Raw genomic sequence first — 11,158 nt, forward strand, 5'->3', positions numbered from 1 at the left:
GGACCCTTGGGGCGGTGGTGAGCTCACAGCTTCCTGGGCAGTGCAGAGACTCTGGGGCCCTCTGAGGGCCACAAGCTCACAGTGTGGCCTCTGCCAGGTGCCCCCGGCCGCCCAAGGTTTAAGGGGGACCATCCAAGAGTGACCTGGGTGGCTGCAGCTCGTGCAGGAGAACTCAGCCCCACAAGGACACCCCCCCCCCCACACACACACACACACGAGCACAAACACAGCGCTGGAGTCTGCAATTTCTCCCCTGACACAGTCAGTCCTTTGTTTACATTTTCAGACCCTTTTTTAAAAAAATTTTTTGAATGTTTATTTTTGAGAGAGAGAGAGGGAGAGAGCATGAGTGGGGGAGGGGCACAAAGAGAGGGAGACACAGAATCCGAGGCAGGCTCCAGGCTCCGAGCTGTCAGCCCAGAGCCCGATGCGGGGCTCGAACCCACGGACTGCAAGATCATGACCTGAGCCGAAGTCGGACACTTAACGGACCGAGCCACCCAGGCCCGGACATGCATTTCTTAAGTAACAAGACTCGAAAGTCAAAGCGCCTCCTCGATCCATGGGCTGCGGGACGGATGCTGTGCTATCAGCGATGGACGCAACGTTGCTCTCTTTGTCCGTCTCCATCAGAGCTCTCGGGCGCCCGGGTGCTTTGTCCACGGGCAGTAACGTGTTGGAAGAAATCTTTCTTTTTCTGAGCAGCACAGCGGGCTTCAGCTATTCAGTAAACCGTGTTGTGAACAGACGCGCTGCCGTCCGGGCTTCATGTTCCTTGGAAAGAACGGCCAGTGCGAGGAGCCGTCGGAGCGCACACGACGTTTATCAAGGCCACCGTCTCTCACCCGGGTGGGGTTCGCGGGGGCCCGAACCAATCACAACGGTAACCTCGAAGGGCGCCGGCCACAGGTCGCCGCAACGGATGAAACAATCGTGAGAACGTTTGAAATATTGGGGGAATCGGCCCAACGCGACACAGAGACACGAAGCGAGCCAACGGGGTTGGGACATTGGTGCCGATGGACTTGCTCGGTGTGGGGTCATCACGACCCTTCGAGCGGCAAAAGCCGCAGCACCTGCAAAGCCCCACGAGGGGCGGCTGCGTTGCTGCATCGGGTGGCTGCCTACCACACGCCAGGCCAACGCTTCCTCCGTGATGCTGCAGACAGCCCCCTGCCGACGCTTTGGGGACAACGTGGCGTGCAGGCGGAGGCGAGCGATGGCGCAAGAGGAACCACGCTCAGCCTCCAGCCCCAGAGGGATGGCGGCTTCGAGAGCAGTCCGGCCCCTCCCCCGGCCAGCGGCGCAGGGCGTGGGGAGAGCCTCGCACGGCCACAAAAGTGACCGCACTGCAAATAGCCCCGATAAGACACTCCTCCTGCTACCCGCCCCGGGGGTACGACAGCATCAGGTTAGAAGCGAGAGGCAGGGTTTGGTTCTGTCCGTCCTCAGTTACCTTCCACTTGACAGATCTCCGTGCTGTCACGGCAGAAACTGCCCCCCGGGGACAGGCGGTGCCCTAACGCGGTTCCCGGAGCTTCGCAGCACAGGAGGCGGCCGTGGCCTCCCCAGCACGGACTGCTGGCCCCGCGGTCAAAGCCCGACCCCGGCCCGTGCACTTGACCTCTCTGGCCACCTCCTCCTCTGCAGGATGGAGGCTACTTGCCTCAGACAGTAAGTTGTGAAGGAGACACCCGCCGGAAAGCACTGGGCAGGGCTGGGAAATACCGGCCGTTGCTCCACAGGCACACGCGGCCGCCGGGAATGTGGCGAGGATAGCACAGGCCTGTCACAGGTCTGGTGGGCGCGGAAACGCCGCAGAAGGGCTCGGGACCTCCGCACGTCCCCACCTGGGGCCCCCACGGAAGGCCCAGCGCTCAGCAGAGACCCAGATACGTCCCTGTGCAGCCGGACGCCCTAGGTCAGCGCTCGGCAGGTGCCCACGGCACCGCCTGTCTCCCCCGACCAGAACCTAAGCCCCTGCTCTCTTCCGGGCACCCAGAGCACCGCCTGGCTCTCAGGAGCACTGGTGCCCAGGACAGGGACACTGTGTAGGGAACCGCAGAGAGAGTCTGAGCCCGTCAGTCACCCAGAGGCATGAGGGCTGGGCTTGCTCCCCCCCCCCACACACACACACACACGGGGGCGCGTGCAGGACCCTCACAGCAGGCCCGTTACCCACCTGCTGTCCCATCCCAGCTGCTGCAAAGACCAGCTTTGTTCATCAGCCCCGTGAGGATCCCAAGGCATCAGGTGCAGGAGCTGGTTCTGAAAAGTCCAGGACTCGGTGGGAGAGAAGACGCCGTTCCAGCCAAACCCTCTTCTTCCATGAGGAGGCTGCCGCTTCCAGGGGTCAAGGGGCTGAAATGGGGCAAGAGGGGCACGTGGGCGGCAGAGGCGCCAAGGCCGCGGGCGCAAAATTACCCACCTGCGCGCAATCTCGGGTGTAATTCCAGACCTTCACCACCAGAGGGCGGGCCACGACCATTTTTGCTTTTCGCTCGCGGAACAATGTGCGTTACCTACGCTGCGGCGCGGGAGAGGACGCACAGACTTACACTGTCTTTCCGCACGTGCCGGACACTAGTGCGAGTGTGTTTCTCTATTGACTCAGGCCTCGCAAACACCCTACGAGGTGTTAGTTGTGGCCATTTTACAGATGAAGCATCCAAGACTGAGAGAACCTGAGAAAGCTGCCTGAGGTCACCGGGCAGGGACTCATGGGAGCGGGACCAAACCCAGGCCTTGCGTCCCCAGTCTGCACTCTGCACCCGCTGCTGCTTCCCATTTGCCCTCTATGATTTCTCGAGGGTTCAAGTTCATGCTCTAGCAAATTCTGTCCCTAGGATGCCAAGCTGTCGCTTGAAATGCTAGGGGGCGAGCTTCGTGCAACAAAGGTAGGACCACTGTGCTCCCCTGACTCCCTCCCCCCTCTTGCCTCCTCCCTCCACCCTCCTCCCTCCACCCTCCTCCCTCCTCCTGGCTGGTGCTTATGGGCTCCTGGACTGGGAATGGGGGGGGGGGGGGGGGCAGGCCGTCTCAGACACCGGGCAGCAGCAGCAAAGGTCATTTTGGCGACCTGTGCATGGTTCTGGGGAGCTGGCGTGGGGCATGGTCAGTGCCCAGGAGGGTGAGCCCCCCGGGAAGGAGGAGGAGTCCGGGAGTGCCCTGTGGTCGTGTGCTGCCCCCGTCCCAAGAGCTCTTACGTTTCCAGGAATTTCACAGGCTAGTTGGTAACACAGCCATTATGAAAACTTAACAGTTACGCAAACTTACAGTTAAACTATATTAAAAAAAGACCTAATAAATACTCAACAGTTATCACCTCCTTCATATTTCACCGCCACTCCCTACGGTCTCTGCTCATCTGTAGGCGGAAATACTAAGCAACGGTGTCCTGCCGTGTGCCTTCCCTGCCCCATCCTCAGGGACCTCAGGTCCGTCCCCTGAAACTGGCCACACTGGCAGATTTACGTCAGGGAGACGGGTGGACGCGGCAGGTAGGGCTTTTTATCCGGAGCTCATCATTTTCCCGTTAGCACACGCTGCCTGGAGGCTCAGGCGGTGAGATGTGCCCTTCGAAAAGGTCTTAAGACCAGAGGGGTCAGGAGGAGACAGCCAAGGAGGCTGGGTGGGCTTAGCCAGGGCGCCGGGGGCAGGCTCTGCGGGAAGCCGCACACCTGGGGCCTCAGCCACCTCCGATCGGGTCCTCTCCCGCCACCAAGGCAGGCTGACAGCTGCTCCGCTGTCACACACCACACACGGGTCCCCGTCTGCTCTGGTGTCTGCTGCTTCAGCACCCCGGCCGGCAGCCTGGGAAGGGGGCCCTGGGCCGCCGTCCCCCCACCCCGGGCGCCAGCACCCACATTTGGGGGCAAAGCCACGGAGAGGTCAGCGAACGCTTCCTCTTGTTACCCAGATGCTGGTGGGCAGCTCAGTGTGGGAGGCTAGGTCTCCGTCCCCCCCCAGGACACCAGTCAGGGGCCACACAGGTCGGGCACCCCACCCCGCCCCCAACCCGAGTCCTACCTTCTACCTCTTGACCCCGCTGTGACTCCTCTCTCAGCCTCAGGTTCCTCCTGTAAAATGAGAAGAGTGTGGTTTTTACATTTGTATTTGTTAATTTTGTGTTTTGGGGTTTTTTTGTTTGTTTTGGCCAGACAATGTTATCAGGAGTTCGAGACACATGGGGTGGCATTTGATACTATGTGGCCGGGGGACCCCACAGTGCCGGGGTCCTGCCCCCTCAACCATGCTGGGCCTTCCCGGGAGGATGTCCTTGGGCCAAGGGCAAACAGGACAAGGAGAGCTATCGGTCCCTGGTGGCCAGTGTCTGCAGGGCCTTCCAGGGAGGCTGAGCAGAAGGGCGCTGCTCAGGCCAAGCATGTGCTGGCCTAGGATCTGGGGGCGGCCACCGCGTGGAACTGAGGGAACAAGGACACTTAGGGGCATTCGCTGGGTTCCCTTGTCCACCTGCCTCATGGAGGCCAGACGTGACCCCTTCAAGAGAGAGCCGAGATGGGGGAGGGGATGGCATCTTCCCAACTTTTGTCAGGTTGATTTTTGGACTTTTTTTTTTTTTTAAGAGAGAGAGAGCGTGAGCCGGGGCAGGTGGGAGGGGCAGAGAGAGAGTGGGAGAGAGAGGATCCCAGGCAGGTTCCACACTCAGCACAGAACCCAACACGCGGGGCTTGAGCCACGACCCTGGGATCGTGAGCAAGCGGAAATCAAGAGTCAGACGCTTAACCGACTGAGCCACCCAGGCGCCCCAACTTTTAGACTGTTTTTTACAGCAGTTTTAGATTCACAGCAAAATTGAGCAAAAGTTACAGAAATTTTCCAGATAGCCCCGGTCTCCCCACGTGCACAGCCTCCCCTATTATCAGCATTCCCACCAGAGTGGGACGTTTGTTACCATTAATGAATCTACACTGACATCACCCAGAGCCCACAGTTTGCTCTTGCTTTCGTGCAGTCTGGGGTTTGGACGCATGTACAATGACATGTATCCATCAGTATAGTATCATACAGAGTAGTGGCACCGCCTTAAAAATCCCCTGTCCCCTGCCAATTCACCCCTTTCCTCCCCCACCATCCCATGACAACTACTGATCTTTTTACTGTCTTCATACTCTTTTTCCCTTTTCCAGAATGCCACACAGTCGGACTAATGCAGGATACAGCCTTTTCAGATCTTTTTTTCACTTGGAAATATGCATTTAAGATTCCTTTACGTCTTTGCGTGGTTTGATAGCTCACTTCCTTTTAGCACTCAGTAACATTCCCTTGTCTAGTTGGACCACAGTTTATTTATCCAGTCACTTACGGAAGGAGATCTCGGTTGCTTCTAAGTTTGAGCAATTATGAATAAAGCTATTATAAAAATCTGGTGCAGATTTTGTGCGGATGTGAGTTTTCAACTCCTTTGGGTAAACGCCCAGGAGTGCAAAGGCTGTATCATACGTGAGAGTATGTTTAGTTTTGTAAGAAGCCACCCCAGTGCCTTCCAGAGTGACTGCATGGTTCCTCATTCCCACCAGTGATGGATGGGAGTCCCTGCAGCGCCACAGCCTCACCAGCACTCAGTGTTGTCAGCGTTCCGGATTTCAGCCATTCTAATGGGCGTGCGGTGGTATCTCCCTGTTTTTGTAATCTGCATTTCCGTGCTGACATTGGATATGGAGCAGCTTCTCATACGTTTATTTGCCGTCTGTATATCTTCTCTGATAGGGTGTCTGTTAAGATCCTTGGGCCAATTTTTAAACTGGATCGTTTGTTTTTTTATTGTTGAGTTTTAAGAGTTCTTTTATATTTCGGATAATCCTTTATCAGATGTGTCTTTTGCAAATATATTCCCCCAGATTGTGCCTTGTCTTTTCATTCTCTTGACAGTGTCTTTCACAGAGCAGAAATTCTTAGTTTTAATGAATCCAGCTCGTCAGTGATTTCTTTCATGGATCAAGCCTTTGATGTTATATCCAAAGTGTCATCAAACCCGAGATCATCTAGATTTTCTCCTATGCTATCTTCTAGTTTTATAGTTTTGCATTTTACATTTAGGTTCATGATCCTTTTTGAGTTACATTTTGCGAAGACTGTAAGGTCTGTGTTTAGATTCATGTGTATGTCAATTGGTCGAGCACCATTTGGTGAAGACACTGTCTTTGCTCCGTTGTATCTACTTTGCTGCTTTGTCAAAGATCAGTAGACTATATTCGTGAGGGTCTATTTCTGGGCTCTCTATTCTGTTCTACTGATCTATTTGTCCATTCTTTTGCCAATACCACATTGTCTTGATTACTGTAGCTTTACAGAAAGTCTTGAAGTCAGATGGTGTCAGTCCTCCAACTCTGTTGTCTTTTGATATTGTCTTGACTATTCTGAGTCTTTTGCCTCTCCACAGAAACTTTAGAATCAGTTTTTCAATACCCACACAATAACCTGCATTGAATCTATATATCAAGTTAGGAAGAATTGACATCTTAAAAATATTGAATCTTCCTATCTATGAACATGGACTATCTCTCCATTTATTTAGTTCTTTTTTTTTTAATCTCTTTCATCAGAGTTCTGTAGTTTTCCTCATATAGGTCTTGTACATATTTTGTTACTTGTAAACTTAAGTATTTCATTTTGGGGGAGGTGCTAATGTAAATAGCATTGTGCTTTTATCTTCAAATGCCACTTATTCACTGCTGGTATATAGGAAAGCAATTGACTTTTGTATATTAATCTTACATCCTACAATATTGCTATAATTGTTTATTAGTTCCAGTTTTTGTCAATTTTTTTATATATTCTGTATAGACAACCATGTCATCAGTGAACAAAGACAGCTTTATTTCTTCCTTCCCAATCTATATACCTTTTATCTCCTTTTCTTGTCTTATTGCATCATCCAGGACTTCCAGTACTATATTGAAAAGGAGTGGTGAGAAGAGGCATCCTTGCCTTGTTTCTGATCTTAGTGGGAAAGCTCCTAGCTTTTCACCTTTAAATATGAGGCTCTAGGTTTTTTGTAGACATTCTTTATCAAGTTGAGGAAGTTCTTTCTCTATTCCTTGTTTACTGAGAGTTTTTATAAAGAATGAGTTTTGGATTTTATCCAATAATATTTCTGCAAACTTTGAAATGATCATGTGATTTTTCTTCTTTAGCCTGTTGGTGTGATGGATTGCATTAGTTGATTTTCAAATGTTGAAACAGCCTTGCATACCTATGACAAATCCCACTTAGTTAGGGTCTGTAATTCTTTTTATACATTGTTGGATTTGATTTGCTAATATTTTTTGGAGGATTTTTATATCTATGTTCATGTGAGATATTGGTCTGTAATTTCCTTATAACATCTTTGTCTGGTTTTGGCCTTCATGTCATGCTAGTCTCATAGAATGAGTTAGGAAATAGTCCTTCTGTTTCCATATTCTGAAAGATAATGTGGAGAATTGGTATATTTTTTTCCTTAAATGTCTGGTAGAATTCATCAGTGAATTTATCTGGACTTGGGTTTTTGAAGGCTATTAATTATTAAGTCAATCACTTTAATAGATATAGGCTAATTCAGATTGTCTATTTCTTCTTGTGTGAGTTTTGGCAGATATTGTCTTTTGAGAAATAGGTCCATGTTTATAAAGGTTATCAAAGTTGTGAGCACAGAGCTAATACCATTCCTTTGTCATTCTTTTAATGTCAATGGGATCTGTAGTGATGTCCCCTTTTTCATTTCTGATATTAGTAACTTGTCTTCTCTCTTTTTTTCTTGGTTAGTCTGAGTAGTAGTTAGTGATCAATTTTATTAGTAGTTTTTTTTTTTTCTCAAACTCTAAATATTTCACTCCTCTCTGTTCTCACTTGCATGATTTCTGAAGAGAAGCTGGATATATTTTTTAATTAAAGAATAATTGACATACAATATTGTATTAGTTTCAGGTATACAACATAGTGATTCAATATACATATACAAAATTACTCACCACAGTAAGTCTAGTTACCATCTTTCACCATACAGGGTTGTTACAAAATTATTGACTGTATTCCCTATGCTGTACATTACAACCCCATGTTTTATTCAACTTGAGGATGTAAATCTCATCTTTGTTCCTCTATACATAATGTATTTTTTCTTTGGCTTCTTTCAGGATTATTTTCTTTATCTTTGATTTTCTGTATTTTGAAAATAAAATGCCTAAGTGCAGTTTTGTGGGCAATTACCCTGTTTAGTACTCTCTCAGCTTCCTGGATCTGTGATTTGGGGTCTGACATTGACTGGGGGGAAATTCTCAGTCACTATTGTGTCAAATGTTCCTTCTGTTCCCGCCTGTCTTTCTCCTCTCCTTCTGGCCTGCCCATGATGCTATGTCACACCTTTGTAGTTGTCCCACAGTCCTGGGATATTCTGTTCTATGTTTTTCGGTCCTTGTTCTCTTTGCTCTTCAGGTTTGCAGGTCTCTACTGAGATGTCCTGAAGCTCCGAGATTCTTTCCTCAGTCGTGTCCAGTCTACAAATGAGCCCATCAAAGGCATCCTTCATTTCTCTTGCAGTGTGTTTGATCTCTCGCATTTCTTTTTGGTTCTTTCTCAGGGTTTCCATCTCTGCTTCCACGGCACACCTGTATCTGCACACTGTCTGCTTTATCCATGAAAACCTGTAGCATATTCATCATTGTTTTAAATTTCCTGCCTGAGAATTCCAACATCCCTGCCGTACCCGAGTCTGGTTCTGATCTTTGCTCTATCTCTTCGAACTGTGTGTGTGGTTTTGTTTGGCTTTGTTTTCTTTGGCCTTTTAGTATGTCTTGCCACTTTTTCTTGCTGGCAGAACATAATGCACTGGGTAAAAGGAACCTCTGTACACAGACTCTAGCGATGTGGTGCGGTGTGGGCAGGAGAGAAGAGTTCTGTAGTCCCGCGAGTAGGTCCTGGGTTTTTAGCGAGCCTGTGCCTCTGGACTGGGAGCCCCCTTAGGTGGGCCGGGCTGGCCAGAGTGGGCTGGAGCTGGGTATTTCCCTGCCCCCAGGTCAGTCAGGCTCTGCTAAAGCCCCAGGGGGTTAGGCTCTGGGGAACTGGTTCCCCCTGAGGGCAGACGTTGTTGAGAAGAACAGAATCATCTGGGGTACTTCACGATGCTTCCAGAAACGGGAGGGGATTTTTCTGTGCTATTCCCTGTGAGAACCTGCAGGTGAAAACCCACAAAAGTGTGAGGGCCCTCTGGGACAGGTGCCCCTGGAGTTTGACTCAGACCCGTCCACACTGAGCCTCCAGCAACGCCCATGCTCCGGTTTTCCTACCTCAGCACTGGCTCCCCCAGAGGTTTCTGCTGGTGGATTCCTGTCCAGTAAGGGGTGGTTCTCTGTATCAGCTGTCAGCCTCCCTGACACCAGGGGCAGCAGTCTGTCCCATGACCTCACTTCTCTCACAGATCTAAGAGCGGCTGCTTTGCAGTTTATTCAACTGTTTAGTTGTTAGGACAGAGTGGCAACTTCAAGCTCCTTATATGCTGGGCCAGAAACCAGGACTATTCACCCACTTCCAAGGCATGCTGACTGCTCTTTGTCATGGAGTCAACTAGAGGTGTGGCCTCTCTGAAAGATCCTCTCTTGAAAGAATCCATTCCCACCATCTTATCCACACCCTCTGCCCCATATTTACCTTGGTATTCTTCTGGAACCACCGGAAGGTCCAATTCTGATGTCCCCAGAAAGCCTCTGAAATGGATCAAAATAGGACACCCCTTATCTTAACTCCAAACCACACCAAAACCAAACAACCCCAATCTTCTCTCCTGCTTTTCTCACTTCTCATCTCAATGATGCCCAGTGTTGGAGCCAGGCAAGCTCACAGAGCAGGCAGGGGACAGCCCAGCCAAAATTGTCCCAATGCCAAAACCATGCAAGACAAACCCCTCTGAAGCCCGTCCCACTAGTCAGTTACCATAAAGAAGTTAAAATTCAAAAATTCCCCACAGAAATTAAGTTCCGTGGAATGAAGGCCTCCCCCACAATCTGGCACAGAGACAAATCTGTCAGGATCCACATGTGGTTCACTGAAGCCCCGCGGGGGCTGGGGCTGAGTCATCGTTCGCTAACCAGGTCATTTCAGGAGCAATTCTACAGGAGGAATTAATCCAACCTAAGTGCCCCAACGTGGTCAAGACAATAAGGATGGGCTTCCCCCCACACCCCAGACTCAGCCCAAGGGAAGGCAGGGTCTCCCCTCTGCCCTTCACAGAGCAGGGGAGGAACCGAGAGCCACCTGGGTGGAAACAGGAAGCCACCTGGGTGGAAACAGGAAGTCACCTGCGTGGAAACAGGAAGTCATGAGAAGGGAACCCCTGGCTCTTTGGCGCCAAAATCCTAGTTGTTCTTAGTTCACACTTTGCAAGCTTAAAACGCGGGGGGGGGGGGGGGGGAGGGGGGGAATCTCCTACCAGGAAGCAAACTGTGGACACCTCTCTACTTGGTGCATTCTCACAGAGGACCCTCCTTCATGTGGCTGCTCCTTCCAGAAAACAGGATCCAAAACATCCCTTCTTCCTTCAAAGTTGGGGATTTTGTCCTTGTGGGGGGTACCTCATGACCGATTTCACCTCAAGTCCTCTGAGGTGGGGGTGTCTGCTGCTTTGATGCCCTGACGTCTGTCCTCACAGCAACTAGACCCCACTGTCCCCTAAAGAATCCCGCTCTCTCGCAGCCATGCCTGTGGTGAAGCCACTGGACTAAAAAGGAGGTGATAACGCACACACAATCTAGAACATTCCATCAGGTCAGGAAGGGACACAGGACCCTGGACTTCAATTTACAGGAGCCTGAAACCATAGAGCCACACTCAAGTGGCCTAAGGAAGCCTAGCTGAGATCCCTGCTAACCTCCCTGGAGCCCCAGTCAAGCTGCACCTGAAGCTGGTTCTAGACTTTTCCAGCTTTTGTGAACAAATAGATTCCCTTTTCGCTTAAGCAAGGCTGAGTCAGATTTTCTGTGGCTCAAACAACTAAAGAAGCCTTTCTCCTCTTAGAGTCCTCGGTGTTTAAACTCTTTTTATTTCCCCTTCAAAACCCCACCCCCACCTCCACACAGTGCCCCACATACATACATACCCACGACAAGAAAGTCTCCAAGGTGGGGCGCCTGGGTGGCTCAGTTGGTTGAGCAGCCGACTTCGG

At 50.7% G+C, this 11,158-nt stretch overlaps 1 long non-coding RNA gene across 1 annotated transcript; it reads right to left on the bottom strand.

The window, feature by feature from the left end:
- Nucleotides 1-235: 235 nt before the first annotated feature.
- LOC128316127 (uncharacterized) lies at nt 236-10,296 on the bottom strand. Its single transcript, XR_008299713.1, has 4 exons — nt 10,252-10,296; nt 9,649-9,704; nt 4,030-4,079; nt 236-2,361 (listed from the first exon to the last, which is right to left on the bottom strand). It is a non-coding gene; the product is annotated as an uncharacterized LOC128316127 (long non-coding RNA).
- Between the last annotated feature and the right edge of the window lie 862 nt (nt 10,297-11,158).

The sequence above is a fragment of the Acinonyx jubatus genome, chromosome B3 (genome assembly GCF_027475565.1).
Source record: "Acinonyx jubatus isolate Ajub_Pintada_27869175 chromosome B3, VMU_Ajub_asm_v1.0, whole genome shotgun sequence".
Classification (NCBI taxonomy): domain Eukaryota; kingdom Metazoa; phylum Chordata; class Mammalia; order Carnivora; family Felidae; genus Acinonyx; species Acinonyx jubatus.